This window comes from Rhinopithecus roxellana, chromosome 7 (assembly GCF_007565055.1).
Source record: "Rhinopithecus roxellana isolate Shanxi Qingling chromosome 7, ASM756505v1, whole genome shotgun sequence".
NCBI lineage: Eukaryota > Metazoa > Chordata > Mammalia > Primates > Cercopithecidae > Rhinopithecus > Rhinopithecus roxellana.
Genome location: NC_044555.1, coordinates 34,190,944 through 34,199,454, shown reverse-complemented (window position 1 = coordinate 34,199,454; position 8,511 = coordinate 34,190,944).

Sequence of the window (8,511 nt, the reverse complement as noted above, 5' to 3'; positions counted from 1 at the left end):
TGGGAGTCTAGTTATGTTGCCCAGGCTGACTTTGAACTCCTGGTCTCAAGTGGTCTCCCAAAGTTCTGGGATTATAGGTGTGAGCCATTGCACCAGGCCCATTTTTTTTTTTTTTTCAACAAGAAAAAATAATCCGCTGTCTCTTTATAGATGGATACAATTTAAAACATTGGTTATAGGGCCAGGCATGGTGGCTCACACCTGTAATCCCAGCACTTTGGGAGGGTGAGGCGTGTGGGTCATCTGAGGTCAGGAGTTTGAGACCAGCCTGGCCAACATGGTGAAACCACATCTCTACTAAAAAGATTTAAAAATGTAGCATGGTGTGGTGGCACACATCTGTAATCCTGGCTACTCAGGAGGCTGATGCAGGAAAATTGCTTGAACCCAGGAAGTGGAGGCTGCAGTGAGCTGACACCTCACCACGGCATACCAGCCTGGGTGACAGAGCAAGACCCTGTCTCAAAAAGAAAAAAAAACATTATATTACCAAGGCTTTCATCAAAATGCATGGAATGCCTGACTCAAGTATTTTTAGCTTTACAGTGGGTGAATAAAAACGGTCACTTTCTGGTAGGCCAAGGAACCTTGAGAATGTAGGTGAAATCTAAAGTCTGCCTTGGTTTCACTTTCTATCCTCAAGAGGTTTTTAAATCTGAGATACCTAAGTGATCAATATATAGAGAAAAATTATGTTGCTAAAAAAAAGCTCTAATGGACCAGTTATTAGATTCTAGCTGTCTGCATTTTTCTAGTTCTTTTTTTTGGTTTGCTTGTTTTGTGTGTGTGTGTGTGTGTGTGTGTTTGACAAAGTCTTGCTCTGTCACCAGGCAGGAGTGCAGTGGCAGGATCTCAGCTCGCTGCAACCTCGGTCTCCCGGGTTCAAGCGATTTTCCTGCCTCAGCCTCCCGAGTAGCTGGGACTACAGGTGCATTCCACCATGCTCAGCTAATTTTTGTATTTTTAGTAGAGACGGTATTTCACCACTTTGGCCAAGATGATCTCGATCTCTTGACCTCGTGATCCACTCACCTCAGCCTCCCAAAGTGGTGGGGTTACAGGCGTGAGCCACTCCGCCCGGCTGAGTTGTTGTTATCTACATATAGACTAGACTAGATCCAATTTTTCCAATAAAATTACTAAAAACAGAAACTGCGCTGTTCCTGAAGTCTGCTGATGAAAAACGTCAAACTCTGGAAAACATTTGAAGAGATTTATTCTGAGCCAAATAGGAGTGACCATGACCCATGACACGGCCTCAGGAGGTCCTGAGTTGCCCAAGGAGGTCGAGGTGCAGCTTGGTTTTATACATTTTATGGAGACTCCATCAAATACTTTTAAGCAATACTTTGGTTTGGTCTAGAAAGGCAGGACAACTCAAAGCAGGAGCTACTAGTGTATAGGTAGATTTAAACATTTTCTGGTTGACAATTGGTTGGGTTTATCTAAAAGCCTAGGATGGGCCGGGCATGGTGGCTCACGCCTGTAATGTCAGCACTTTGGGAGGCTGAGGCCGGTGAATCACCTGCAGTCAGGAGTTTGAGACCAGCCTGGCCAACATGGTGGCACCCCGTCTCTATTAAAGATACAAAAAAATTAGCCAGGTATGGTGGTGGGCGCCTATAATCCCAGCTACTCAGGAGGCTGAGACAGGAGAATTCCTTGAATCCGGGCGGTAGAGGTTACAGTGAGCCAAGAATGCACCATTGCACTCCAGCCTGGGCAACAGATCTAGACTCTGCCTCAAAACAAAAACAAACAAACAAACAAAAATGTCTAGCATCAACAGAAAGGAATGCCTGGGTTAAGATAGAGGATTGTGGTGACCTAAGTTCTTATTTGCAAAGGAAGCCTTTAGGGACTAGGCTTCAGAGAGAATAGGTTGTAACATGTTTCTTATGAGATTTAAGTCTGTGTTGATGTTGATGCCAGAGAGGTATAATGAGGCATGTCTGACCCACAAGTGCTGTCATGGCCTCTCAGGTTAATTTTAAAAGAGCCCTGGCTGAGGAGGAAGTCCATGCAGATGGTTAAGGGGGAGTGGGGGTGCTTAGGATGTTATTTTTAGTTTACAAATACAATAAGATAAAACTGCATTTTTTTTTTTTTTTTTTTTTTTTTTTGAGACAGAGTCTTGCTCTGTTGCCAAGGCTGGAGTGCAGTGGCAAGATCTTGGCTCACTGCAACCTCCACTTCCCGGGTTCACATGATTCTTCTGCCTCAACCTCGTGAGTAGCTGGGACCACAGGCATGTGACAACATCCCCAGTTAATTTTTTGTGTTTTTAGTAGAGGCGGGGTTTCATCGTGTTACCCAGGACAGTCTGGACCTCTTGACCTCGTGATCCGTCCACCCTGGCATCCAAAAGTGCTGGGATTACAGGCATAAACCACCGTGCCCCGCCAAAGTGCATAAATTTTAAGGAACAAGTCTCGTGCCTGAGGTATGGACCACACAAAAAGTTCACCAAACTGTCCAATGCCATAACCAGAGACATTCCAATGACAAATCAGGATGAGAAGTTGATGTTTCCACACTGTGGACAGCTTTTCCCAAGACGTCAGAATAATTCGTCATATCATAATGAGACTCTTACCCACTTAATGTCTACATTTTTCACTTGAGAGAACCTGAACCCCAAATACTTTGATTCATCTAGTGGTCTCTTTTATAGAGTTGGCACTCTGCTTTATTCAACCTAGTCCTAAAATGCTACTCAAAGACTACAAGAGGTCTCATTCAATTCCCCCATAGTGTTTTGATTTGTCTTGGGATCTTGGTTCAAAACCATCGTACAAACTAAATTTATTATACTACTGCTAATTATAGCTGGGTGCAGTAGCTCATGCCTGTAATCCCAGCACTTTGGGATGCCAAAGCAGGCAGATCACTTGAGGTGAGGAGATTGAGATCAGCCTGGCCAGCATGGTGAAACTCCATCTCCCCTGAAAATGCAAAAGTTAGTCGGGCGTGGTGGTGAGTGCCTGTAATCCCAGCTACTTAAGAGGCTGAGGCAGGAGATTCAGTTGAACCCAGGAGGTGGAGCTTGCAGTGAGCTGGGATCACGCCACTGCACTTCATCCTGGGTGACAGAGCAAGACTCCATCGCAATAAAATAAAGTAAAATAAAATAAAATAAAATAAAATAAAATAAAATAATTGCTAATTATTTTGGTATTATGATCTTTGAGCTCCATTCTTGTTGCCTAATACTTGTTAAGCCAGCTCTCCCAACAGGATAATGTTGGCCTAGTGCTTCAAGATGAATGCTACCATAGATGGGACTAATAAGATGGAATTTGATGCTGAACTCCAGACAAACATGCCTGCATTTTTATTCCTTCTGACCTGTTTGTGACTCAAGTGTGGCCCATGTCCCTGATATCAACTCCCTTACCTTTCCCTTGACATGGGACAAAAACAACCGGCCCAGGTCCATCCTGGCATGGAGTGACAATGAAGCCTCACTTTAAGATGGCTGATCAGTGAGGTTTTCAAAGAAAGATGTTCATCAAAAGAGGGAACCTGAAAGCTGATTGTGCGAATGAACCAGCTTCTCTAGGGCCAATGAGCCTCATTTCAAAACAATATGTAACATTTTTCTTTCCAATAAAACTTCCAACTTCTCTTTGTTGGTTGGACATACTGAAGACCACCCTAGTCCGTGTGTATGCCCTGAATTGCAATTTTGTGATTCCCAAATAGAGCATTTGATTTCGGGATTTGTCTCTGTAATTTATTTTGACTTTGACACAATTAACCGGTATGATGTGTTTAAAGGTCGCCCCGCCCCCTGACAAGGTGAGTATTATACTGAATTTAAGAATTCTTTCTAGGCAGGGCATGGTGGCTTAAGTCTGTAATCCTAACACTTTGGGAGGCCGAGGTGGGCGGATCACCTGGGGTAAGGAGTTCAAGACCAGCCTGGCTAAAATGGTGACACCGCAGCTCTACAAAAAGTACAAAATTAGCTGGGCCTTGTGGCGCATGCCTGTAACCCTAGCTACTTGGGAGGCTGAGGCAGGAGAATTGCTTGAACACAGGAGACAGAGGTTGCAGTGAGCCGACATCGCACCACTGCACTCCAGCCTGGGCAACAAGAGAGAAACTCCATCCCGAAAAAGAAAATTATCCTATTATAATCTTGATAATTGCTTTGCTTTGCATCTTACTATGGACTTGTTGGATATCTAGGTGGCTGTAAACTACCCAGAGAAAGAAACAGCAGGGGAAATAATTAGAAAATTGTAGTGTTCCTATAAAAGAATAACAAACGGGGGAAATTGTAAAGGTAACTAAACATAAAGTTAAATTTTTCCTGTTGCCAAAATGGCAAGAAGAGACCTTTCCCCACTTCACTTTCCTTACAGCATCTCCTTGAGAAAATTTGTATTTGTAAATTCTTCCTTTGATCTGTAAGCCTCTGGCCATCCTAGAACTCAGGAGGGTCTTGAACTTGAACTCCAGGCCTCAAGTGATCCTCCAGCCTCAGCCTCCCAAAGTGTTGGGATTACAGGCATGAGCCACCACACTTGTACCCTAGGAATGTCTATCTTCAGGGCCTTGGAGCCATCTCTTTGAAATGTGAACGTCGAGGAAGATGATGTCCTTGTCTCCCTGTCACCAGGGGAGTTTAGCCTAGGTGCCTTGCTCCAAGCTGTAAGCACCTGCTTGTCATAGAGATATGAGTTTTATTTTTCCTTCAGATAAAGGCAATTAACTAACACACGTGGGTACTCTTAATTACTTGGTGAACTTAGGACTTGCCTGGGAGTATTTAGTTTTCACCCTTGGCTGCTGCTGTACAACCAGGCCAATTAGCTACTTACCTGGACTTTCTGGTTTTTCCTACCACTTTTTTGTTTGTTTGTTTTTTGTTTTGTTTTGTTTTTGAGACGAGTCTTGCTCTGTCGCCCAGGCTGAAGTGTAGTGGTGCGATCTCAGCTCACTGCAACCTCTGCCTCCCAAGGTCAAGTGATTCTCCTACCTCAGCCTTCCGAGTGGCTGGGATTATAGGCGTGAGCCACCACGCCTGGCCTCTGCTACCACTTTTGGGTTGTATGAAATACTACACTTCAAAGTGTGGGATCTGGCTTCCCAGACAGCTGCCAAAGGGGCAGGTGATGCAATCTGGAAGTGTAGGGGAGTTCGTGCGCGTGGGGTAAATTTTGACCAATAAGAAAATAGCCAGGAGTGAGAGACGGGTAGTAAATTCCCTCTCCTCTCCTCTCCCCATGCCCTGTTCCAAGCATGGTTTCTCAGTATAGTCCGTCTAGAGGTGCCCTGTATGGCCCAAAACCTGTTTCCTTGGGAACCTGAGCTAAAATAATGGGAATTCACACACCCGAAAACAGTGTTACATGTTGTGGAGGATCCAGATCTGGACAGAGGAAAATTACCCCAATAAGGAAACGGACAATTTGAGGATTTGGAATAGAGGGATGGACTAGAAGAACTAGTAGTAGAATAGCTTATGGGTAATATTTTTGGAGAAAAGGCAGTTCTGGTGATTTTTGCAGTGAACTGCTCAGCTCTGTAAAATTTATACGTCCTTTCTTTCCATCAGTCTCCCCTATGAAATCTTCCATAAAGTGTCCTTTTATAACTATCTATTGCCTGTGGGGTGAATTTTCTTTTTTTGTTTTTCTTTTTATTTAGAGATAGAGTCTCTGTCCACCAGGCTGGGTATGTAGTGGTGCCACCTTGGCTCACTGCAATCTCTGCCTTCCAAGTTTAAATGATCCTCCTGCCTGAGCTGCCCTAGTACCTGTGACTACAGGCGCGTATCACCAATGCCCGGCTAATTTTTTTTTTTTTTTTTTTTTTTGTATTTTTAGTAGAGATGGGGTTTCACCATGTTGGCCAGGCTGGTCTTGAACTCCTGACCTCAGGTGATCCACAGGCCTAGGTCTCCCAAAGTGCTGGGATTACAGGTGTGAGCCACCACACCCAGCCTGTTAGATTTCTTTTGAAGAATAAAACAGATTGAGTCTTGTGCCAAAATGCAGGGGAAGCTGCACCCAGACAGGTAACAAAGTATTATATACAATAATAGATAGGGTTTCTACATACCAATATTAACCATTTAGAAAACCAAATTGAGAAAAATCACACTTATATTGTGACAAAAATACATAAAATATCTAAAACAAGATTATTGGAGCAAGATGGCAGATAGATCCCGTGCCCCACTCAACATTCCATCGAATTGGGAAGAAAATGTTTTCAAGGGTCAATTCCTAACAGTAGAGGAAAACAAGAAAACATGTCAGTGGTCCACCAGATATATTGAGGCATTCTTGGGAGATAGAGTAGATGGGATTAGACTGATAGAGAAAGCCAAGGAGAGAAGCTCAAATCACTGTAGGCAAGAGATGCTGTTTGTTTTTTGAGACAGAGACTTATTCTGTCGCCCAGGCTGGAGTGCAGTGGCATGATCTCATCTCACTGCATGCTCTGACTCCCGGGTCCAAGTGATTCTCCTGCCTCAGCCCCCGCAGTAACTGGAATTCACAGGTGGCCCCCACCATGGCAAGCTAATTTTTGTATTTTTAGTAGAGACAGGGGTTTCACCATATTGGCCAGGCTGGTCTCGAACTCCTGACATCAAGTGATCTGCCTACCTTGGCCTCCCAAACTGCTGGGATTACAGCGTGAGTCACTGCGTCCGGCCAAGAGATGCTCTTTGTAACAAAGCTTCTAAAAAACTCCAAACCCAGAATCAACAAAAAAACACAGAGCTGGAAAGGGCCTTAGGATAATCATCAGGTAGGTTAATTTAAAAGTTCATTTGAAGCATCTAAATCAGCCAGATTCCCCTCCAACATCACGAACAGATTGCCTGGCAGTGGCCACTTTTGCCTCTAAGATGATACGCTGATAATCGTTCATTAAAGAAACTGAAGGCCTGGCGAGGTGGCTCATACTTGTCATCCCAGCACTTTGGAAGGCTGAGGCAGAAGGATTGCCTGAATCCAGTATATAGAGACCAGCCTGGGCAACCCGGTGGGATCCTGTCTCTGCAAAAAATACAAAACTTAGCTGGGTATGGTGGTGTGTGCCTGTAGTCCCAGCTAGTTCGGAATCTGAAGTGGGAGAATCCCTTGAGCCCGGGAGATCGAGGCTGCAGTGAGCTGAAATTGCAGCACTGCACTCCAGCCTGGGAGACAGAGTGTGATCCTGTCTCAAAAAATAACACAAAAAAGGAATGCATCACTGGGCATGGTGGCTCATGCCTGTAATCCCAGCACTTTGGGAGGCTGAGGCCAGGGAATCATGAGGTCAGGAGATTGAGACCATCCTGGCTAACACGGTGAAACCCAATCTCTACTAAAAATACAAAAATTAGCTGGGCATGGTGGCAGGCGCCTGTATTCCCAGCTACTCGGGAGGCTGAGGCAGCAGAATCACTTGAACCTGGCAGGCAGAGGTTGCAGTGAGCCAAGATCTCACCACTGCACTCCAGCCTGGGCAGCAGAGCGAGACTCTGTCTAAAAAAAAAAAAAAAAAATTATGTATCAGAACTTGATGTAACTTCAGCCCTTCACAGTAATAATAAAGGAGAGAAACACATTTGTGGAAAGAGGACCATGTTCACTCTTTATCTATTCATAATAGACAGATAGTCGGGAGATTTATATAACCAAGGAATCTAAGGAAAAATATTCCCTGTCATGACTCACAATCTTCCAGCCACCCTTCCTTGCACCTGTCTTGTGGGCTGGGGGACCCAGCTTATGGATTCCATCTTCCCAGGGAGAAAGAAAAATCAAATCCTTCAGTATCTCTCTTAGGGTATCCTCTCCTCTATTTGCCTGGAGGATAAGGCTCTCGATATCTAGTAGTCGAACTTTACGTTTGCGTAATATAGAACTATATTGGGATAAAATAGAATTTGTTTCCTCTGAGACACAGGTAGAGGTACGTCCACACTGACCTGGGTGGCAGCCACCTCTTCCTGAAGTGCCAGGCAGGACATGCTCACAGATCTGGGGAACCTCTGCTGCTCCTGGAGCCCCACAACCTCCTTCCTGGCACCCTGTCCCTCTGGTGGTTGTGGCAGCCCACACTTGGCCTTGGTCTCCCCTGTTTCCTTGCCTGCCCCTCTTCTGCCCACCCTACATATCTCTGTCTCCCACTGTCCCCACTATGACCACGATTGCCTCTCTCTCCCTGCACTCTCTCTCTCCTACGGCTCCTTGTCTTGGGAAAATGAACCCACAGCCTCTACCTTGCGACTGGGGACAGAACCCCGGGCTTGTTCAATTCTCCCTCCCTCCGTCACACACATCTGTCCTCCTTAATGTTTCTGAAGTCAGTGAGCTCCAAACTCAGCCCCTCCTGCCCCTGCCAGCTGTAGGACCTGTGACAAGACGCCTATCATCTGTCTGGGACTCCGTCTCTCATCTATCATATAGGCATAATGATGATAGTGTCCTCCTTCCAAGGCTGGGGAGAACCAGGAGGCCAAGGTGATGGGCTATGGACTGCCAAAACAGCTCCAATCCTGCC